The following is a 24,010-nucleotide window of genomic DNA, read 5'->3' on the forward strand; positions in this document are numbered from 1 at the left end:
CCAAAATGTTAGTTCTTTTACTAGACAATATTCTGCTTATGTAAGCAGAATAACAAAATAAGCAGAATAACCTCCAAGAATAAGTCTCCAAGATATGATTCTTCCACATCCTTAAACAGAGCCAGTCCCTGGTAAAATTGTGGACTTGGCCTTCATCATTCCCTCATTAACTTTGCAGACCTGCTGCTCTTCAGGCTTCCAGAGTCCTTGGGCTATAGGACTTCTATCCCCCTCATGTTCCATCACCCCATTACTCAGGATGCCTCATGTGGCCCTTACACAGACCTATCACCTTTGGGCAGAAGATAAAATATCTATCTGCTCTCTACGTACATAACAATCTGACCGAGTTATTAGCCAATCTGAAAAAGAACTATTTCTACCAGATCTACAAGTCTTTGCTGAGACTTTCCTCATTTTTCATCAAGATGTCCCCATTTTGGAAACACATTCTCCTTTAATGACGTAACTGCCAGATCTCTACCACTCCTGGTTCAGAGAACTTGAAGGATGCGGTTTGTCATCTTGGGTCTGCAGTCCTGTGACCTGGCTTGGAAACTCAAATCCACCACTTTTCTTAGTTCTGTGGTCTAGCACAAATTGCTTACTTTTCCTAACCAGAATGTCTTCCTCTATAATTGAAGATAATATCTACTTTCTAAAAGTTGTTGGAAGGATTGTTTTAAAAGTAGATGTAAAGATTTGGAGAAGGAAATGGCAACCCACTCCAGTGTTCTTGCCTGGAGAATCCCCATAGACAGAGGATCCTGGCAGGCCATGGTTCATGGGGTCACAAGAGTCAGACACAACTGAAGTGGCTAAGCATGCAAGCATGCATGTAAAGCATTTAGCATAGTGTGGGGCATATAGTATGCATGCACCAACTGGTAGAGGTATGGCTATCTAGATAAATGGGTGGATATCTAGACAGTCAGTTTCACGTGTCTGGGTCACTATCTCATTAATATAATATGTATGTTGATCTCATCTCCTTATTAGGGCTGTGAGCTCCTTGAAGATGGAGCCCTAACTTCCACTAAATTTTTTTCCCCCCTTTGCTAAGGTGACTTGGTTCCCAGATCTTTCAGGGTAATCTTTCCTGTCCTCTTTGAAAGACCATGGTTTGGACCATACATTCATTTTCTGGATTGGACAGTATGACCAGCAGAATAACATAGAAGTTAAGGCTATGCTCCCTGGAGTCTAACAGATATAATTCTGCCACATCCTCATTGTGTTTGGTCCTGAGCAGATTATTCAACCCGAATAAGCCCCAGCTTCCTAGGATGTGTATGTGATCAGTGGAAATTGCTACCTCGTAAAGGTTGATGTATGAATTAGATTAGATTGTGTGTGTGAAAGATGTGGCAGAGTGCCTGGCATATAAGTGCTGGTAAATGTTAACTGATATCATTGTTGTCACCATCATCATTTTATCTTCCTCCTCTTCCTCATCAGAGTACTAGGCTCTCATTCCTTCATTTGGACCATTTTTTAAGAAGCGTCAACTATATCAGGAGCTGTGATGGGCACTGTGTGCTATGCTGAGTTGCTCAGTCGTGTCCGACTGTTTGTAACCTTATGGACTGTAGCCCGCCAGGCTCCTCTGTCCATGGGGATTCTCCAGGCAAGAATACTGGAGTGGGTAGCCTATCCCTTCTCCAGGGGAATCTTCTCCACCCAGGGATCAAACCAGGGTCTCCTTGCATTGCAGGCAGATTCTTTACCAGCTAAGCTACCAGGGAAGCCCATTGTGATGGGTGCTGTAGGGTATAAAGATGGATGAGTGTGCTTCCGAAATCACATTGCTCACTCAGTGATGACGGAGACAAACATGTAGACAATGTGGTGAGTTAAGTGATGGCGTGGTGGTCACAGGGAGCAGGGTAGAAGGAGGATGCTCTGGGTGAACTTAATTCACCTAGATATACTCTCTGGAAAGGCTGACCCCTCATTTCCATGCCTTCCCAGAGGGTGACAGTGCTTTTTTTTGTCCAGGGCTGGGAGAAAACCCTCTGCATTCACTGCCTCTTAGCAGAGGCTGCCTGGAGGGCTTCTAAGGCAAATAGGAGGAAAATGTGACATCATGAACAGAAGAGATGATCTGAAACAGGTGGGACTTCATGGTTGCCCTCTGGACCCCAATGCTGGCAGTGGCGGCTTTGCCTGGGTTTGGGGCAGGCCCTCATTCATTCGTTCATTCATCCAACTGTTTCTGAAACTTCTCGAGGTCAGTCTTTCATTAGCGTGAGTGGTTGAGCTCCTACATAAACATGCAATGCCTAGCATGTTCCATGCTCACAAACACTCCAAACCTTCTGTCAACTATTTACTTTTTAAAGGTTTGTTTGTCTTCTATGTTTATAAATTATGATGCTATATACAGACGTTCATGTATAGATAGAGAGCACATGTTTTGAGTCATAAATCTTGGATTTTCATCACAGTCCCTGCTTTAGATGTCACTTTAACTTTCTGATCCACACTTTGCTCATCTGTAAAATGGGAGTTACATTGATGTTATCATTGCTGTTACTAAAAACACCTTTTACATTTCTAACTGTTTCTTTTCCTAAGGAATATAAAGATGGGTGAAAAATCAGTGGAGAAAAAGTCTTGATTTGCCAGCTGCTGGTCAGTATACACGTTTAAATCTCACTAAAAATATCCTGTACAAATGGAAATATCTCGAATGCTTAAACAGGGTACCCTAAAGTATCAAAGTGCAGTGAAAGTTTTGGCAGTCAATGATAAACATTGTACAGAAGTTTTCTCATTTTTTAGCATTTTATTACAAGTGTTAAATGAGCACATTGATTAAAGTGATTCTGAATGTGGTTTTTAATAAAACAGAAGACAGCTGGCTTCTGTTGACCAGATAGGAGGATATGAGTGGATGTTGACATTGATCTTTGAAGAAATTTACACGGAGAGATAAGAAAGGAAAAAGAGGAAAGGGTAATGTTATTAAGGAAAAAAAAACATCAGTTAATGAGGAACCAGGGCAAGAAATAGATTCTAGGTCCAGTTCTGTGTCTATGGCCAGGGAAATGGATCTAAAAGCCATTAGAAATGCAGTATATTGAGTTCTACTAATATTTGGATCTTGCCAGAGTAGAAAAATGTCATAGAATTTCTAACTCTTTTAACAGTGAGAACTTCATTTTTGAGTTGGGAGGAGGGTTTCGAATTATTTTATTTGTTTGTAATATTACAATTAAATTTAATCATGAGATGAAATTTGCATTTGGGGAAATAGTAAGAGTTAGAATCAGATCTTTCTGAGTTTTAACTCCTCTGGAGCATTTATAGAGAGGCCAGACATTCCCCAGGCTGCTTCCAACCTACAGCCTAGCTTGTGGGGTAGGGGTCGGGTACAAGGGCCTGGAGGTTGCTGCTCAACATGGGGCTCCTCTAGCGGGAAAGTTTTGTTCTAGATTGTCCCCTGTAAGCTTGGCTGAGATTTTCTCCAGGCTGTGCTACAGTCTGAGCCTCCTCCTGCTTAAGCCTCCTTCCTGATCTGTTCCTTTCACAGTGTCAGACCTTTCACAGCATCATGACCTGAAATCTTTCCCCATTGGCCCTGCTCCCTAACCCCTTCATCCTCTATAGAAATTGCCCGCAATAAATCTTTTGAACTTTTAAATCCACCTTGACATCTGCTTCTTGGCAGACTTGAACTGACACAGATCCTCAAAGGTTTTTTGTGAAGCTTAAATGAGATCATTCACATAAGGTGCTTGGCATGGTGTTGGATTCATAGGAAATCTCATTGAAAACTGGCTGACGAAATTTTGAGAAAGAAGAATAAAGTTGGAGGAATCACACTACTTGATTTTAAGACTTACTATAAAGCTATAGATATCAAGACAGTGGAGGTATTGGTAAAGGGCTATAGATAGACACATAGGTCAATGGAAGAGAATAAAGAACCCAGAAATAGACCCACACAAATATAGTCAATTGATTTTTGACAAAGGCCCCAAAGCAGTTCAATGAAGAAAGGATGGTATTTTCAACAAATATGTTGAAACATTTGGACATCCATAGGCAAAAAAAAAGAGAAACTTGACCTAACATCACACCTTATACAAAACTTAACTCAAAATAGATCATAGATCTATAAAACTTTTAGAAGAAAACACAGGAGAAAATATTTGTTTAACTTGGGGTTAGTTCTTAGAGATGACACAAAAGTGTGATCCGTAAAAGAATACAACCACAAGTTAAAGTTCATAAAAATTAAAACCTTTTTGTCTGTTAGATATACTGTTAAGAGAATGAAAAGAGGAGCTAGCAAACTGGGAGTAAATATTGGCTAATTAAATTTTCTACAAATGATTTATATCCAGAATATATAAAAAATCCCTCAAAACTCAACAGTAAGAAAATAAACAAACCAATTAAAACACAGATAAAAGATGAACAGATACTTCGTTAAAGAAGATACAAGGATGGCAAGGAAGCATGAGGAATGATGTTCAATATTATTATCCATCAGGGAAATGCAAATTGAGGTCACAATGAGATATCAGTAGATGCCTAGTAGAATGGTTAATTACTGACAACTCAGAGCACTGCTAAGGATGCAGAACAGCTGGAACTCTCACTCATAGTTGATGGGAATGCAAAATAGTACAGCTACTCTGCAGCTTTCCCATAAATTTAAATACAGACCCTATCACCCAGCAATCTCACTCCTGGGCACTTACCTTAGAGAAATAAAAACTTGTGCTCGTACAAAAATCTGAACACAAATATTTAGAGAAGCCCTAATCTTAATTTCCCCAAACTGGAAACAGCCCAAATGTCCTTCTACAAATGATCCATAAACTGTGATACAGGCATGCAGTGGAATACTACTTAACAACAAAAACGAACCAACTACTAATATATGCAATGATTTGCATGGATCTCAAAAGCATTATTCTGAATGAAAGAAAATCTCAAAAGGTTATATACTGTATGATTCCACTTATATGATAGTCTCTAAAAGACCATAAGACCTTCCCAGGTGACGCTACTGGTAAAGAACTCACCTGCCAATGGAGGAGACATAAGAGATGTGGGTTCCATCCCTGGGTCCGGAAGATCCCCTGGAGGAGGAAATAGCAACCCCCTATGGTATTCTTGGAGAAGGAAATGGCAACCCACTCCAGTATTCTTGCCTGGAGAATCCCATGAACAGAGGAGCCTGGCAGGCTACAGTCTATGGGGTCACAAAATCAGACACAACTGAGCGACATAGCACACAGTCTTCTTGCCTGGAAAGTCCCATGGACAGAGGAGCCCAGCAGGCTACAGTCCATAGCGTTGCAGAGTCAGACCGACTGAAGCACCTTAGCGCAAAGGACAATACTGTAGTTATGCAGAACAGATCAGTGTCCAGGGGTAAGGATGGGGAGACTGTGACTACAAAGGAGCAACGTGAGGGCCTTTTCTGAGGTGATGGATTCGTTCTGAACCCTGATGTGCTGGTGGATAGAGCAATCCCTACAAATATTAAAATGCATAGCGCTGTATACACACACACACACACACACACAGAGTTGATTTCACTACATGAGAATTTAAAATATAGAATTAATTCAAATATTAGTCATCAATGCTATTGGAGTGTTTGTTATGTAAATAATAGTTGTCACTGGTCATTGTCTAATTGTAAGTAATCCTGGTTTTCATTTCCCACACCCTGCTAAACCTGCCATCAAGCTCATGCTTGTTGTGTTCTAAAACCTTATTCAGTTCCACAGTCAGACTAGGAAGATTTTGTTCAGAAAATTGATTCAGCAAAGGATAGTCATCAAATGCTATGAAGATTACACCATCGATTTAGTGGAAGTTAGTAATGACAGTAATGATGATACCAGGTATGATAACAGCATCCCGAAGCTCAGGAACATTTTCTCAATGGCTCATTTGTGTAGAGAGATCCTAACAGATATTTACATTAACTCTTTCCATAGGCATGAAAGTCAACAAGTCACGGCTCAAAATGGGGCGAGGACTTTCAGGGGAATCCCCAGAGTGACCCATCACTGTGAGTCTGAGAAACCAAATTATTCTTTCAGCTTCCTGGACAAACTCTCAGTGGGTCTGCCCCAGAGAGCAGAAGCCACAGAAATACCTGTGAGGTTTGAGTCACCTCTTTTTCGCCTGTCACTTTCTAATCAGGCCCTGACTCTTTCTCAGTGACTGACCCTGCTTCTGATAGGTGGACAGTGTTGTTACCAGGTTCCTCCGGATGGCAGATGGTTGGCCCTAGCCCAGTGGCGGAACATAAAGGCTGGCATGGAGGTACCTGGGTTCAAGTTGTGTATGAAAGGTGTAGCCACTGGACTGCCTTCTCCTCTTTTATTGTCAGTTTTTCTCCAGAGCCCACCCACCTCACCTTCCACCCGCGGGCCCACTCTGAGTTTGGGTTTTCTACATGAGGCTAACAGATTCCCTGGTGGAACATAGAATTCTACAAACCTTACTTATGCACTCATTGGAAGCTCAGCCAGTTTTAGAGGAAAACTCCCTGATGACAGAAATGTGAATTTTGTATATACAGAGAATACTGTGGGTGCCCCTTTGATGGTATCACACCGTGTGGCAGACTCCCACAGTACTTTCTCAGTGTTTTTTCCAAAAGAGAAGTGTTCAATAATACTGGTGTTAAAATAAGAAAAAGTAAAAACACTGAGTTATTACCTTTTTCATTTGTCAAATTGGCAAAGAATAAGCAATGACCATGTCCACATCTTCACTCTGCAAGTTCATGACTTGATTGATCTAATTCTTAGGTCCATCTCGTGCCCTCTTCCTGCACAAAGTCTCATATTTTAATTTACTATTATTTATTTACTATTATTGAATAAAGCTCACTGCTTCTGTACTGTAAACACAATATGGGCTCAGTACAGAAAATAGATAAAATACCAAAAACTGCAAGCAAGCAAAAACAATTACCTGTATAGAACAGACTCTTGGTTGCCTGGGGGAGGGGGTTGTCGGAGGGATGGAGTGGGAAGTTGGGGCTGGCAGATGTAAGCTGTTTCATAAAGAAGGGACACACAATAAGGTCCCACTGTATAGTATAGAGAACTGTATTCATTATCTTATAATAAACCATAATGGAAAAGAATTTTTTAAAATTACCTGTAGTCTCAATAGCCATAGACGATCACTGTTGAAAAGTTGATGACATTCCCCACAATTGTTTTTGTAGGACACCTGTGTTCCTGTTTTTGAATAGAGTTAGGACAACAGAAAGTATAATAATCTGTTGCTGTTGTTTAGTCGCTCAGTTGTGTCCGACTCTAGACCCATGGACTGTAGCCCACCAGTCTCCTCTGTCTGTGGGATTTCCCAGGCAAGAATACTGGAGTGGGTTGCCATTTCCTTCTCCAGGGGATCTTCCCAACCCAGGGATTGAACCCGCATCTCCTGCTCTGGCAGGTGGATTCTTTACCACTGAGTCACCTAGGAAGAACTTAGTAGTCTGTTGTTGTTCACTCACTAAGTCGTGTTCAACTCTTTGTGACCCCATGGACTGCAGAAGGCCAGACTTCCCTGTCCTTCACCATCTCCCGGAGCTTGCTCAATCTCATGTCCATTGAGTTGTGTGTGTATTAGTCGCTCAGTTGTGGCTGACTTTTTGTGACCCCATGCACTGCAGCCCACCAGGCTTCTCTGTCCGTGAGATTTTCCAGACAAGGATGCTGGAGTGGGTTGCCGTTTCCTTCTCCAGGGGATCTTCCCGACCCAGGGATTGAACCCGGGTCTCCTGCACTGCAGGCAGATCCTTTACCAGCTGAGCTACAAGGGAAACCCTAATTAACCATCTCATCCTCTGTCATCCCCTTCTCCTCCTGCCTTCAGTCTTTTCCCAGCATTAGGGTCTTTTCTAATGAGTTGGCTCTTCGTGTAGTATTCTGTAGCTTACTTTTATTTTCATGTAACATCCTATCAAGCGTAGTCTTGTTCTTACACAGTCACACCATTTAAGCAGGGCAGTGGGCGGTTCTGTCCCATCACACTCTCATCACCGTGGCTGTTCCACTGCCAGGTTCATTCCTTACTCTGTTAAGACTTTTGTGCTCCCTCTTTCTGTCCCCTGCCACAGGGGGAGGGAGAATGAATGTTTATGTGGGGTTTTCACTTCTGGTTAAAAAACTTTACAGCTGACAAACCTCACCCTACATTAAAGGGCCTCTGGGGATTCAATTCTATATTTCTTAGAAAGCCTAGAGTGTGTCCATGGAGCACCCGCGCATCCTTCCAGCAACTTCCCAAAGCGAAGAGGAGATAGTCATCAGGGTCTAGTGTTACCAACCTTATTAATGCCTAATTTCTTCTCTGAAATAACACCACCTGCCACAGCTTAGAGTTTTGTTTTCTAAGGCCCTCCTCAATGTTTTTCTGGAATACCCAAGACAAACAAGTGTCTGTTTGCTACAATCTTTCAAATCTGCTTCTTGCAAAATAACCACAATAGAGGATTCCAGCTGCTCTCCTGAGACTCAGAAATGACATAAGCTTTTTGAACCTCCTTCAGATCTGTGCTTCAACATTAAGAAATAAAATTATAAAACCTTACTGCATATCTGAAGACAATGCAGAAAAATGCAAAGCATTCTGAATTTACAAACAAGGATCTTAAAGGATCTTTAAGACCCAACCAAAGCACTTCCATTCAGGGAGGTCTTCCTGGAAGAGGTGATACCTGAGTTGAAGAGTAGAGGATTAACAGGGTGGGCTGGGGGGCGGAGAGTGAGACCACCCTGGCAAGGAGCATGACATAAGCAAGAAGTATGGAGGTGACTCTGTCCAGTGTTCTTTCTGCTGTTAAAGAATAAACTACAAGGTGGTATAGGGGGCAGAGGAAGACTAGCCAGAAGTGACACTAGAGAGGGAACAAAAGGAAAAACCAAACCCGCCCAGGCTAAACACAAAGCATTCTATTCCGGTAGGCTTTATGGATTTAGGGCATCCCTGCTGGCTCAGACTTCCCTGGTGGCTTAGATGGTAAAGAGTCTGCCTACAATTCGGGAGACCCGAGTTCAATCCCTGGGTCAGGAAGATCTCCTGGGGAAGGGAAATGGCAACCCACTCAAGTACTCTTGCCTAGAAAATACCATGGACGAAGGAGCCTGGTAGGCTACAGTCCATGGGGTCGCAAAGAGTCAGACACGACTGAGCGACTTCACTTTCTTTCTTTCTTTTTGGTGGCTCAGAGGGTAAAGAATCCACTTGCAATGCAGGAGACCTGGGTTCCATCCCTGGGTTGGGAAGATCCCCTGGAGAAGGGGACAGCTACCCATTCTAGTGTCCTGGCCTGGAGAATTCTGTGGACAGAGGCTCCTGATAGTCTACAGTCCACAGGGTTGCAAAGAGTTGGACATGACTGAACGACTTTCACTTTGAGTGACTGTTTCCGTCTGCCACAATTTTATACAGTATTTAAATCCTTGTATGTAAATTGACATACAAACAAATGCTTTTTAGTAGTTTTCACTCCCCAAATTTCTCCTACATAGTGAGAACCTATCTTCAAATATTTTCTATCCCTTCTCCATATAGAGCTTTGTGAAAGTTTAGGTCATTTGTAAGTTTCACCCTAACAGTAGGAATAAGCATTTGAATTACACTATACATGTTATGTATATATACTGTGTGTGTGTGTGTGTGTGTAAGGTGGCACAATAGATATGCTTTGTACTTCATTCCCTAAATACCCTTTCATATCTCTGTGGCTTGGTGCATGTTGTTCCCATGCCTGAAGGCCTGTCCTCCTAATCCTTTCCCACGAGATAAATTCAAGCATATTCTTCAAACCCAGTGACCCCCTCGTTGTGGCCATGGCCCTGGCAGTTCATCTGTGCCCCCAGATAATTTTCTATCACTTTTTCAGTACTTCAAAGAGTAGTTCTCAATGGTGGCTGTAGAGCAAAAGCACTGAGGTTGCTTTGCAAAAACATCCTTGCAAGGACTTCACCCTCTAGAGATTTTGATGTCATTGGTCTGGGGTGGGGCCAAGGGATCAGTAATTTTTAGAACTCTCCAGGTGGTTCAAATGGGAATCAAAATTGAGAATCATGATTTATTGACACAATTTAGTATTTTTATCTCACAAATTTTGAAATGTAGATTTATTTTCATTCAGTTCAGAATATTTTCTAATTTCTCTTGAGACTTGCTCTTTGATCCATGGATTATTTAGTAGAATATTCTTGAATTTCCAACTATATGAATATTTTCAGTTATATTTTTGTTATTAATATCTAATTTAATTCCATTGTGGCCAGAGAACTTACATGATTTCAATTCTTTTAAATGTGTTAAGGTTTGCATTAGAACCCAAAATATGGTCTGTTTTGATGAATATTCAATTACTTGAAAGCTATTTGCATGCTTTTGTGGTTGGTAGCCAACTACATCAAATTGATGTAACATCAGTTTGATGTAGTTGGTTGATTGTATGTTCAATTCATATATCCTTGTGGATTTTCTGTCTATTTATTCTATCAACTCCTGAGAGAGGAATCTTAAAGCTGTAACTGTGGGTTTTTCCAATTCTCCTTTTAGTACTATATGCTTTTTTTTTCATGTGTTTTGAAACTGTTGCTAGTTGCATGCATAGGCTTGGGTCTGCCTTGTGAATTGACACTTTTATTGTGGTGTGGTGTCTATCTTTATCCCTAGTAACTTTCATTGCTCCGAAACTTACTTTGTCTGTTATTAATGTAGCCATTCTAGCTCTCTTTGCATTAGTGTTTGTATGGTCTACCTTGTCCATCTTTTTTAACTTACCTATACCATTGTATTTATTTCTTTCCCAAGATTTACTTAACTAACTTTTCTGACTGAATCATTTTTTTCCCAAACCTTAAACTTTTTATTTTGTATTGGGGTATAGCCAATTAACAATGTTATGGTAGTTTCAGATGAACAACAAAGGGTCTCAGCCATACATATACATGTATCCATCCTCCCCCAAATCTCCCTCCCATGAGGCTGGCACATAACATTGAGTAGAGTTCCATGTGCTATACAGTAGGTCTTTGTTGGTTATCCATTTTAAACATAGCAGTGTGTCCATGATCTTCCCAAACTCCCCAACTATCCCTTCCCCTCCGCCCAGTAACCATAAATTTGTTTTCTAAGTCTGTTAGTCTCTTTCTGTTTTGTAAGTAAGTTCATTTGTGTCATTTCTTTTTAGATTCCATCTATAACGAATGTCATATATTTCTCCTCTATCTGACTTGCTTCACTCCGTATGACCCTCTCTAGGCCCATCCATGTTGCTGCAAATGGCATTATTTCATTCTTTTTAACGGTTGAGTAATATGCCATTGTCTATGTATACCATGTCTTCTTTATCCATGCCTCTGTTGATAGACATTTAGGTGACTTCCATGTCTTGGCTATTATAAACGGTCCTGCAGTGAACACAGGGATGCATGTATCCTTTCAGATCATGTTTTTCTACGGATAAATGCCCAGGAGTAGGATTGCAGGGTCATATGGTAGCTCTATTTTTAGTTTTTTAAGGAACTTCCATAGCATTCTCCACAGTGGCTGTACCAATTTCCATTCCCTCCAACAGTGTGATTCCCCTCTCTCCTCACACTCTGCAGTATTTGTTGTTTGTGGATTTTTTGATGATAGCCATTCTGACTGGTGTGAGGTGATATCTCATTGTAGATTTGATTTGTACTTCTCTAATAACTACTGATTTTGAACATCTTTTCATGTGCCTGTTGGCCATATGTATGTCCTCTTTGGAAAAATGTCTGTTCAGGTCTTCTGCCCACTTTTTGAGTGGGCTGTTTGATGCTGTTATTGTCCTAAGCTGTTTGTAAATTTTGGAGACTAATCCCTTATTGGTCACATAATTTGCACATATTTTCTCCCAATCTGTGGATTGTCTTTTCATTTTGTTTGTCATTTCCTTTGCTGTGCAAAAGATTTTGAGTTTAAGTAGGACTGTGTTTTCAAGCAGTATCTTAATACAACTCCAATATATAAATGATTGTGAGCAGAGCTGCTCTGGTTGAAACGCGGGGTTGGCTTGCAGAATATCATGCTCTGAGTGACAGAAGGTGAGAAACTACTGCTGTGTATCACAATTCAGCCTCAAAGGACTGAGACATGACCGCTGAGAATATAGCTTCTTCTCACCAAAGGTGAAGTTCCTCTGTCATGCATTCATTATTTCAACAAATTTTGTCAAGTTCAATCACAGTTTCTCCTTGGGCACACTAAAGTTGAACCCATTTTTCCTGTTGTTTTTACTCAAAAATGGAAAAGAGAGGGTCATTTTTTTCTGCATCTTGACAGACCACCACCCTCAGTAGTCCTTAATTTGTGAGATTCTCCCCTGGATTTACTAAAGAATAGCAGAGACAAGACTAATGTTGGGCAGTGTTCATTGTAATGCTAAAATTTCTGTTCTTTTCAGCTATTCTTTGCATTCCTGAAAAGGGATGCTTAGCAAGGAGACCAAGCTGAGAATCAGCAAGGCTCTGGGCCAGGGTCCAAAGCCAGTTAGTGACATGGTGGGCCTATGTCCCATCCTCAACTACTCATTAACAAGGCTCAGTAATTTAGTGTGACCCTGGTGGCTTTTGGCCACATTGCCATGTGAGTCCAGTACTCTTGCCTGGAAAATCCCACAGATGGAGGAGCCTGGTGGGCTGCAGTCCATGAGGTCGTGAAGAGTCAGACACGACTGAGTGACTTCACTTTCCCTTTTCACTTTCATGCATTGGAGAAGGAAATGGCAACCCACTCCAGTATTCTTGCCTGGAGAATCCCAGGGACGGGGGAGCCTGGTGGGCTGCCGTCTATGGGGTCACACAGAGTCGGACACGACTGAAGCGACTTAGCAGCAGTAGCAGCAGCATCTCAATACTATAAAGCTCTAGATTAAATTAAAATTTTTATATTGCTGCTATTTCTTAGTTTCAAACCTGGAAATTTAGTATCTATTAATTCCTGGAAAAGACAGACTGAGTGACTTCCACAGTCACAGCTCTTGTTGGCACTGTCCCCCACTCCATACCTTGAGGTATAATCAGGTAAGACGTGTAAGACTGAACAGCCTGCATCTCAGGATCTGTCCCGATGCTCATCTGTGTTCTTTCTGCGACTCTCTGTCAGCATCTCTTAGGGCTGGAACATAGCTGTTCCAGCATCATTCTGGAAGACAATAGTCTCACAGAGTGTTTAACCAGCTTCCTCAATCATGCAAGGTCAGATCCTTCACAGGTCTAACCTACTTGATTTTCACCAAGATTGTAAACTTTTATCTTCTATGTTCTTACCTTGCATATATTCTCTCTCTGTTCAGTCTTGCATTCCAGGTTATCTGATCATATCAATCTTCTAATTCTTTAGTTCCTTCTTTAGGGACAACTGTGTCTAGTTTAGTCTACTCCAGTCTTTTAAAGTCTTTACTATTAACTTCTCCCCCAAACAATAATAATTCGTTGTTCTCTACTCTGACAAAGCAAAGAAGTCTCTACTAAACATTTATTACTTGAAAAAGAAAAATGTAAGATGACAACCTTACTAACAAGCAAATGAAATAGTATTAAAACAACCATACACTATTCCCTTTTTTTTATCTTTTAGGAGACTAGTCAGTGCTGGCAATGGTGTATATGAATATATATTTTCATATACTGCAGATATCTATATGTAAATTAATACAACAGTATTAAGAAGCAATTTAAAAATAAGTATCAAAGAGCTTTACCCAGTATTTAAGCTCTATATTGCTTATATAGACCATAAGCAATACTTTGAAAATAACATTAAATTTGAAAACAAAATGTAAATTATAAATGCAATATGGATTATTACTGTGGAACATAAACTGGAACAAAGTGAGAAGAGTATTTGATTTTGGGTGGTGCAACTCTGGGGAATACTTTTTCTTTCTGTGTTTTTTTTAAATACATTTTCTTTCTGCCTTTCTTTTATGCATATTCTTTTTTAATTGAGGTAAAATTCACATGACATCTCAGTCTCTGGCAACCACTAACCTACTTTCTATCTCTATGTATTTACCTTTCTGGATATTTCATTTAAGTGAAATCATACAATACAAGACCTTCTGCACCTAGGTTTTCACTCAGTATAATGTTTTCAAGGTATGTACATGTGTGGTCAGTCGTTAAGTCATGTATGACTCTTTGCAACCCCATGGAGTCCGCCTGGTTCCTCTGTCCTTTGGATTTTCTCAGCAAGAATACTGGAGTGGGTTGCCGTTTCCTCCTCAAGGGGATCTTCTTGACCCAGGGATCAAACCCATGTCTCCTCCAGCTCCTGCGTTGGCTGGTGGATTCTCTGCCACTGAGCCACCTGGGAAACCCTTTCACGGTTCATCCATGTCATAATATATATCAGTACTTCATTCCTTTTATGGATGAATAATATTCCATCATATGGATATACCACAATTTGTTTATCCATTCATCTATCAATGGATATTTAAGTTGTTTCCAACTTTTGGCTATGGTGAATAGTGTTGCTATGAACATTTGTGTACAAGTTTTTGTTTGAATACCTATTTTCAATTCTTTGGGGAATATACTTAAGGGTGTTTTTAGAGAAGTGGAACTAATTACTCAGCAAAGGCATATTTATTAATTTTCCCCTCTAAGTTTGTGTGCAGTATCAAGGATATGATGAAATACATGAGAAGAAAACCACATGGTAGGTTTTCCCATCCCTGCAGGTAAGTGTGTGAGCTCTGGTGGGCTGCCGTAGTGGTCCTAAGACGTCAGGGCTCTAGTGCTACTCAGAATGCAGCCCGGAGCCACACGCTGGTGTGTGATCGATGGAGCACCAGTCAAGGACTGGCATTTTGAGCAATGTTGCTCAGCATTGATAATGCACTAGCACTGGTAAGAATCTGGGGAGCTTTTCAATGCTATATGCCAGCCTGGATGGAAGAGGGGCTGGGGGAAAAAGGATACATGTGTACGCATGGCTGAGTCCCTTTACTGCTCACCTGACACTATCACAACATTGATGATTGACTATACCCCAATACAAAATATTTTGCTGTTAAAAATAAAATTTTAAATATATATATTCTTAAAAAAAGAATCTGGAGAGCTTTTGTGATGAGACTAATGGAGGTCCATGAATCTTTGAATGAGGGTTAGGGAAAGATAGGTCTTTAGGTCTTCAGGGATATAGATCTAGTACGTTTCTATTGGGGCTTCCCAGATGTCTCAGTGGTAAAGAACCTGCCTGCCAATGCAGGAAATGCTGGAGATACATCAGGAAGACCCCCTGGAGAAGGGAATGGCAACCCACTCCAGTATTCTTGCCATGGGAAATCCCATGGACAGAGGAGCTTGGCAGGCTACAGTCCATGGGATCACAGAGTCAGACACGACGTAGCAGCTGAGCATACACACACACAGGCTCCTATTAACCTTGTAAGGCGCCCTTAGGCCACGTATGGAGGTGGGGAAGGAAGAGAAGGGTTCGCACTGCTCTCTGTCCTCACAGACCTCCTCCCCACACCACTTATGACTCAGGGCTGGCTCAGTGGATGGATGGTTACCCAGGCAACAGATGTTGTACGGCTCTCATCCATAGTTCTGCTCTGTGTGTGACAACTTGGTCAGGAACACTGGGCTTTGCCATATTCTTCTGAAACAGTTGGGGCTCTCATCTGGGATTTGTTTCCATTTTGATCACAGAGAGCTGATCCCAGAGTTACACAGATGGCCCCAAACCACCTCTACTTCTGTCTCCTGCAAGGCAAAGACAATCATAAAAAATAGATTACAAATGGAGGGGAAAACTCCCTCGGTGAAATGGATAGAAATTCATTTACTATTATTTTTTGAATGTCGTATATATTAAGCCCACAGGAGCCCTTGGAAGAATATTACAAAGATATTGCAGGCAGAAAAAAAAAAAAGAAAAGCAACCTACCTGAGAAATCGTTGTTCCTCTTAATAGAGTGTGGAGATTAACCTTTTTTGGGTATCAGACATCAACCTAGTGCTCAAAAACTTGAGGCAGAAAATGATGCAGGTTTTTAATCAAAATCTGGCTGAGTCAGAGTAATGTCTCAACTTAGTTCAGTCCAACATACATGTTTCAACCAAAGCTGGGTAGCCTTTAACGTTTCTCCTTAACTGGAGAGCGCTTTAATTAGAGAAGGCAAAACAAGCAGCTGGTATGAATCTGTTCTGCTGTTAAGTTTTCTATGCCCGGGCCTAATTTGGGGCACTCCTTCCTAAGCTTTCAGCACCATTCTGGAGTCTGAATTTGGGGTAGTCAACAAGTGTTTATCAGCAGTATTGGTGAAATTTCAGCATGAGACTAGGAAAAAAAAAAAAGAAAAAAGAAGTCATCCTGACCTTGGTTCCTTTCCTTGGGTAAGCAATAGCCTCAACTTTTTAGCAGTGGAATTTTATTAACTTTTCCCCCCTAAGGCAACTGGAAACTGGAGAAAATTCAAGTCATCCTTCCTGAGCCTCTGGCTCTGTGAGCTTCCTTTAGAACTTCTCTGTCTCCTCCAGATCCATTCTATGTGGCAAACATGTTTCAGATCTGATCCACAGTGGTCCTGCTCTGTGCTGCTGAGAACAAATTCTAAGGCCCCTTCAGGGCCCAGCAACAAGCAATGCCCTGTGCCTGCCTCAGACCTAGGAAGGGATTTCTATGCAGGCCTTTTCAGTCTGACTTCGACCCCACAGAGATTTCCCTCTGCTGGGGAGGTGATTCTCTTGGCCTGAGGTCCCATCGCCCAGGCCAACCTGCCCAAGCCTCCCTGGTTCCTTGACAGCAGGATGCAGCGAAATGGGTTTGAGTTCAAACCAACCTAGATTCAAACCCCAGTTTCGGTACTTATTAGCTCTGCGACTCTGGTGAGAGAATTAATTGAAATAGGTGCAATATCCAGAACAGATGCTCTATGAATTATACCTTACTTCTGAGACGACTTGCGCCTGTTTTGGGGAAGCTGTTTCTGGGTCTCTCAGCTCCAGGGCCTCCCACATACCTTTTCCCTCCGGTCTTTTCTCCTTTTACTGTGATTGGCGTTCTCCTCATCTCTCTCCCCCACTGGACCAAGCCATTTGTAGTGTGTGCGTTAGTTGTTCAAGAAATGCTGCTTGCTGTTTAAATGCTTCTAAACTACTGGTCCTTACCTGTCTGTGATGGGAAGGATCAGTCCACAGGGCTCCTTCACCACTGTCAAGGGCAAGGGAAGCCCTAGCAGTGTCTGCTCTTCCCAAACAGAAATGAGACAGCAGCACAGAAGGTGAAGACAGCCTTAGTTGTTTCCAGACCATCAAACGATAAGAGAGCTCTTCCAGACTTGGCTGGAGAAGCCAAACGCATCTGCTGATGATCTTCATGGTGACACACGAGCCCACACTGCCCACTGAGTCTCTGGGACGACGGGACTGTCTTCGGATGCTGCTGGAAATCAGAATCCTAGCTGGGGCACAAGGCAATGCTCCTCTCCAGCTGCTCTTCAGCAATGCAAAGCCTCTACTAAACCCTTAACCCTCCTAAATTAGACCTTGGGGGCTTAAGCTTGGCATTGGGTGAACCTATAATTAAACCAAGCCACGAAACAGTCTCTCTGCCAGACTTTAGTGTGGAGGATCAAGTAGGGACTTTAATATTTTATGTCGGGTCGATGCTTTCACTCCCATTGTCCCTCCCTGTTCTCCTTAGCAGGGAAGGGGTCTTTAGTATAAAATATAAATTATCCTATGGGAAGAGATTGGTTTTAGCTTGAAAGAGTCTGACTTGTACATCCCTGGCAGTTCTTTGCCTAAGACTCCATGCTCCCAGTGCAGGGGGTCTGGGGTTCAGTCCCTGGTCAGGGAACTAGATCCTGCCTGCCACAGCTAAAGACCCTGCATGCCGCAATGAAGATCGAAGATGCTGTGTGCTGCCACTGAGACTTGGTACAGCCAAAAAAATAATAAAAATATATAGTTTTTAAAAAGAAAAAGTCTGACTTATGTAGTGGGTGCCCTCCCTGAAGAATTTTAAAACATGGGCAAACAGGACCTCAGTCATGGACCTGAGGGGAGCCCTGAGAGATGACATTCACTAGCTCCCACTCAGAGAAGGCAATGGCACCCCACTCCAGTACTCTTGCCTGGAAAATCCCATGGACGGAGGAGCCTGGTGGGCTGCAGTCCATGGGGTCACTAAGAGTCGGACACGACTGAGCGACTTCACTTTCGCTGTTCACTTTCATGCATTGGAGAAGGAAATGGCAACCCACTCCAGTATTCTTGCCTGGAGAATCCCAGGGAAGGGGGAGACTGGTGGGCTGCCATCTATGGGGTCGCACAGAGTCGGACACGACTGAAGTGACTTAGCAGCAGCTGCCACTCAGGGCCAATGACAGGATGGAGCTGGGACCCTAGGGAGATGAAAGTGGTTGTGGGAGGGTAGGTGACCAAAGACAAGGGGTTTCCAGGTTCCCACATAATAATGAGCCAGCTCTTACTGCAAAGTGGCCCCAAGTGCAGGTAAATAAGTATCTACCCCAGGCCTTTGGGCTTCCCAGGTGGCGCTAGTGGTAAAGAACTCACCTGCCAATGCAGGAACTGCGGGAGATGCAGGTTTGATCCCTGGGTCTGGAAGATCCCCTAGAGGAGGGCATGACAACCTGCCTGGAAAATTCCATGGACAGAGGAGCCTGGCAGACTATACAGTCTATAGGGCCGCACAGAGTTGGACACGACTGAAGCAACTTACATTCACACACGCACCCAGGCCTTTAGGAGCCCCATTGTTTCTGATAAGCCACAAGTAAGACTGGGTTCTTTGGGGATAAACTAAGAGGATCCACCTTTCTCAGCTTCAAGGAGTGCGGTGGCAGCATTATGTGGACAATGTCTAGTTTTAAAAAACAAACAAAGAAAAGCTTCTGATACCTTATTTGCCTGAAAAATTCTCCCTTTCTGTCACCCACACCATAACAATAATTTTTAATACAAGCTGCATGCTTCATCAGGCTTCAACTCATTTAATTCTTGAAAGTGAAAGTGTTAGTCTGACTCTTGGAGACCCCATAGACTGTAGCTCACAGGTTCTTCTGTCCAAGGAATTCTCCAGACAAGAATGCTGGAGTGGGTAGCCATTTTCTTCTCCAAGGGATCTTCCCGACCCAGGGATTGAACCTGGGTCTCCTGCATTGCAGGCAGATTCTTTACCCTCTGAGCCACTTTTCTTAAGTATTATCACTTCACCATTTTACAGCTGAGGAAGCTTCATTCCACCATTTTACAGCCCAGGAAGCTGAACCAGGGAGGGATGAAGCAGCTTAACCTATGTTGTATGAGCTCATGGGAGGACATCTGGGATGCTGAAGGCAGCCTCTGAAATGGGCCTGCACCGCTCACCCCAAGACTACACTACCTCTCCTCAGCCTTCAAGACTTTCCAGACGCCTCCTTTAGTCCTGACCCCCTCACCCCTCACCTGACTGCTCCTCCTCTATAATCTCACACCAGATCACGGGGTGCTCTGAGGTGGCTCTCCTGTGACTGGGCGGATCTGTGACTCATTTCCAGACTAGATTGGGACATTCGGATATTTAGGAGGATATTTATGCTGTTTAGATATTCAGAAGCATGAACCTCATCTCAGAATCATGTTTGAATTCCTGGGTCAGGTTTGGTAATAGACACAAAGCTAGTCTTAGGAAATGTTTGACAGATGAAATGAATAAGTGTATGACCTTAGGGATATGGAAGACCACTGGACCAGATGGAGCAGGATGGGACCTAGTAATAACAGTCATTAATATTTATTGACCACTTGCTATGTCCCAGGAAGGGTGCTGAGCACTTTTCATGCTTTATCCATTTCATCATCAACACACCCTCTGAGGTAGGTTCTGCCCATTGTATGTTTGAGGAGAGTAAGGGTAAGAGTAAGTTAAATTTACACAGCTAGTGATCTGCAGAGCTAGGATCCTAACTCAGATCTGTCTGTTGCCAAAACCATTGAGTTCAACTTTTGCAATCTTCTCCTGCTGTTCAAATAACCCTGCCCTGATAGTCTAACCTTGCGTGCATGTGTGTGTGTGTGTATGTGTGTGTATGTGCGTGTGCTCAGTCGTATCTGATTCTTTGAGACCCCATGAACTGTAGCCCACCAGGTTCCTCTGTCCAGAGGATTTCCCAGACAAGAATACTAGAATGGGTTGTCATTTCCTCCTTCAGGGAATCTTCCCAACCCAGAGATCGAACTCATGTCTCCTGCTTTGGTAGCTGGATTCTTTACCACTGAACCACCTGGGAAGCCCAATCTAACTTTGCATATTTGTTAAGGAACAGACCAGAGGCTTTTCCAGCTGTCTTTTTATAGCCTCACCACCTTTGCTAGGATCTCCCTGAAACAATACTGGATGTGGTCATCTCAAAAAAGCTCTGTTTTTCTTATTGGTGTTATGTAATCATCTCATTGTTAAGTGTGTTAGTTTCTCAGTCATGTCTGACTCTTTGCAACCCCACGGACTGTAGCTTGCCAGGCCCCTGTGTCCATGGTATTCTCCAGGCATGAATAATGGAGTGGGTTACCATCTCCAAGGGCTCTTCCCAACCCAGGATCAAACACAGACCTCTCGCACTACAGGCAGATTCTTTACCGCCTGAGCCGCCAGGGAAGCTCCTCACTGTTACTACTGCTGGCTAATTCATGTTGAGCCCCGGCTGTAGGAACTTTCAGTATTTAAGTGCATTTAATATTGACAACCACGTGAAGAAGGTACTTTGAGTAAACTCCTTTTACAAGTGAGAAAATGGAGGCCCAGAGAGGCAAATTAAAACCAGCCCAAGGTTCCACCATTAGTGAGAGACAGGCTGGTACTTAGTCCTGAGCACTCTGATTCCTACCTTCTCAACCAATGTACCAACCTGACTGCCGGCAGTGTTCATTGCTCCACATCCCAGCCCTAATTAGCAAGGGGTCTTCAAAGGCCGGGGCTACGGGCTTGATCTCTTATCATGGTTGTCTGCACCTTAATCCTGGCCAGATGTCCTGCAAGCATCTCACAGATCTAGGCCCTTGGTTACCAAGGAGACCAGGTGGGGATGGATCAGTGCCAGTCTGCCAGCACTATCGGGAGAACTGTGCTGCAGATAAAAGGTCAGAACTAGCTTCTCCTTGTCATTAAAATACCCATTAAAAAGTACGTTAGTCAGTGAATCTGGCTTACTTGTTTCTCCACTGGCTTTACACACACAGAATGTTGACTTTCACCTCCATGATTTGTCAGAGGGTCAAACTCCACATCGGCTATTTCATCACAAGGGTAAATACCGCGTGTTTAGATATTTGCTGTCTTCTGACTGTGAGACTTTTTCAGGGAAAGCTTCAGAAGTTTTTGGACAGAGGCTAGAGTCACAAAGTGCTTTCGGGCTCAAAGTCCAGCCCCGCTGTTTTACAGATGAGGGAGGCGAGGTGGGCGAGCTCTGCAACGCGCAGCTAGTCCACGGCCGACGCAGGACTGGACCTCCCACCTGTCAGTAACAGGCCAGCTGTGACTGTGAAATTACGCTTGCTCATAACTCCTTCGGGAATTTGTTTTGGCTCCATTGGCAAGTTCTGAGAATTGAAAATGGCTATTTCCTCATTGGAAAAGGAAGAAGGCTGCGCTCTCAGGCCATTAACATCTGAACAGTCACACTGATCGACTTTCTGATCAATTTGGTCATAAAGTTGGTCAACAGGAAGTTATTTCCTTAAATATCCAGGTCCTCTATTTGAATTAACTACAGTTGATGTGTCAATTTTGTGTATCAGTCGTGGTTTAGTCACTAAGTTGTGTTCGACTCTTGCGACCCCTTGACTATAGCCTGCCAGGTTCCTCTGTCCATGGATTCTCCAGGCAAGAATACTGGAGTGGGTTGCCATGTCCTTCTCCAGGGGATCTCCCCAACCCAGGAATCAAACTCAGGTCTCCTGCGTTACAGGCAGATTCTTTACCAGCTGAACTATGAGAGAAGCCCAATATTTCTGTGTATTAGGTTGGTGCAAAAGTAATTGCAGTTTTTGTATTGTTTTAATTTGCCTTTGACATTGAATACGTTTTTTAAATAAATGTGGTTATGTTATACATTATTTTAATGTGTGTTTCTCACTTAATTTTTTTGCTAATGACTTATTACTTGCTATTAATTTTGTATTTATTTTAGACGAGGGAAATGTTAGACAAAAAGCAAATTTGAGTGATTTTCTTATTTGAGTTCAAAATGGGTTGTGAAACAGTGGAGACAACTTGCAACATCAACAACACATTTGGCTCAGAAGCTGCTAAAGAACGTACAGTGCAGTGGTGGTTCAAGAAGTTTTGCAAAGGAGATGAGAGCCTTGAAGATGAGGAGCACAGTGGCCAGCCATCAGAAGTTGACAACAACCAATTGAGAGGCTCATCGAGACAGATCCTCTTACAACTACACGAGAGGTTACCGAAGAACTCAACCTTAACCTTTCTATGGTCATTCGGCATTTGAAGCAGGTTGGAAAGGTGAAACAAGCTTGATAAGTGGGTGCCTTATGAGCTGACAAAATCAGAAAAAAACATCATTTTGGCGAGTCCTCTTCTCTCTGTTCAACAACAATGAACCATTTCTCGATCGGGTTGTGATATGCAACAAAAAGTGGATTTGATACAATAACCGGCAATGACCAGCTGTTGTTGGACTGAGAAAAAGCTCCAAAGCACTTCGCAAAGCCAATCTTGCACCAAGAAAAGGTCAGCAGTCATTGGTCTGCTTCCGGTCTGATCCACTACAGCTTTCTGAATTCCGGTGAAACTATTCCATCTGAAAAGTATGCTCAGCAAATCAATGATATGCACTGTAAACTTCAATGCCTACAGCCAGCCTTGGTCAACAGAAAGGGCCCAATTCTTCTCCACGACAACGCCCTACTGCACGTCACACAACCAACACTTTGAAAGTTGAAGGAATCAGGCTACGAAGTTTTGCCTCATCCAACAAACTCACCTGACCTCTCACCGACCAACTACCACTTCCTCAAGCATCTTGATACCTTTCTGTAGGGAAAACGCTTCCACAATCAGCAGGAGGCAGAAAATGCTTTCTAAGAGTTGTTGAATCCCAAAGCATGGATTTTCATGCTACAGGAATAAACTTATTTCTCATCGGCAAAAATGTGTTATTGTAATGGTTACTATTTTGATTAATAAAGATATATTTGAGTCGAGTTATAATGATTTAAAATTCATGGTCCAAAGCTGTAGTTATGTCTGTACCAATGTAATAACTCCATGTATTTCACTACATATCTATAAACAGAGTTATATTGAAATTTGGGTTATTTTTTTATCCTTTTTCCTTTCCTAACAGGAAAATTGTCACAGCATTTAATAGCTCTTATATACAAATTATCTTCCACAAATTTTTGCACAGAAGTCTGTCACTTTAAAAATAAACTTGTAGCGTGGGGTTTCCATTTGGGATAATGAAAAACTTTTGGCACTGGATAATAATGGTGGTTATACAACATCATGAATGTACATAGGGCCACTTAAAATAGCTAAAATGTTAAATTATTAATATTTTTCCATAATAAAAATATATAAAAAACCTAATGATTGGGAATAAGAAAAAAATTAGATCAATTGAAAATAATATATCTCATTGACTTAATAAATACATATGAAGTATTTGCTGTGAGGTGCATATTTGAAGGATATTTGAAATTCCTTGCTAACCATAAGGTATTATGAACATGTAAAATAAGTGTTTAACTGTGTCTGTGTTTTTGAAGTGAGTGCTGGGTATTGTTCACTCTTCACCCTTCTCCACATCGCTTTTTGTTTGGGGAGGCTTTCTTGAAGGGACTGCAGCATTAGTCTCTTTTACCATTTGGCTTCCTCTTAGGTTTGGCCAACAGGAAGTGCCTGGAGAAGGGAGGGATGGAGTAGTGTGAGGCTGGGACATTTATTCCCTCATTTTCCTTCCTGCCAGGTTGGGTAAGTTAGTTGC

The 24,010-nt window shown here is 42.3% G+C and overlaps 1 long non-coding RNA gene across 1 annotated transcript; it reads left to right on the plus strand.

Annotated features, from left to right (window-relative positions):
- Window positions 1-2,577: 2,577 nt before the first annotated feature.
- Window positions 2,578-17,754, plus strand: LOC122451252. Its single transcript, XR_006272351.1, has 3 exons — window positions 2,578-2,634; window positions 5,967-6,040; window positions 17,263-17,754. It is a non-coding gene; the product is annotated as an uncharacterized LOC122451252 (long non-coding RNA).
- Window positions 17,755-24,010: the final 6,256 nt, after the last annotated feature.

Source organism: Cervus canadensis, chromosome 12, assembly GCF_019320065.1.
Source record: "Cervus canadensis isolate Bull #8, Minnesota chromosome 12, ASM1932006v1, whole genome shotgun sequence".
Classification (NCBI taxonomy): Eukaryota; Metazoa; Chordata; class Mammalia; order Artiodactyla; family Cervidae; genus Cervus; species Cervus canadensis.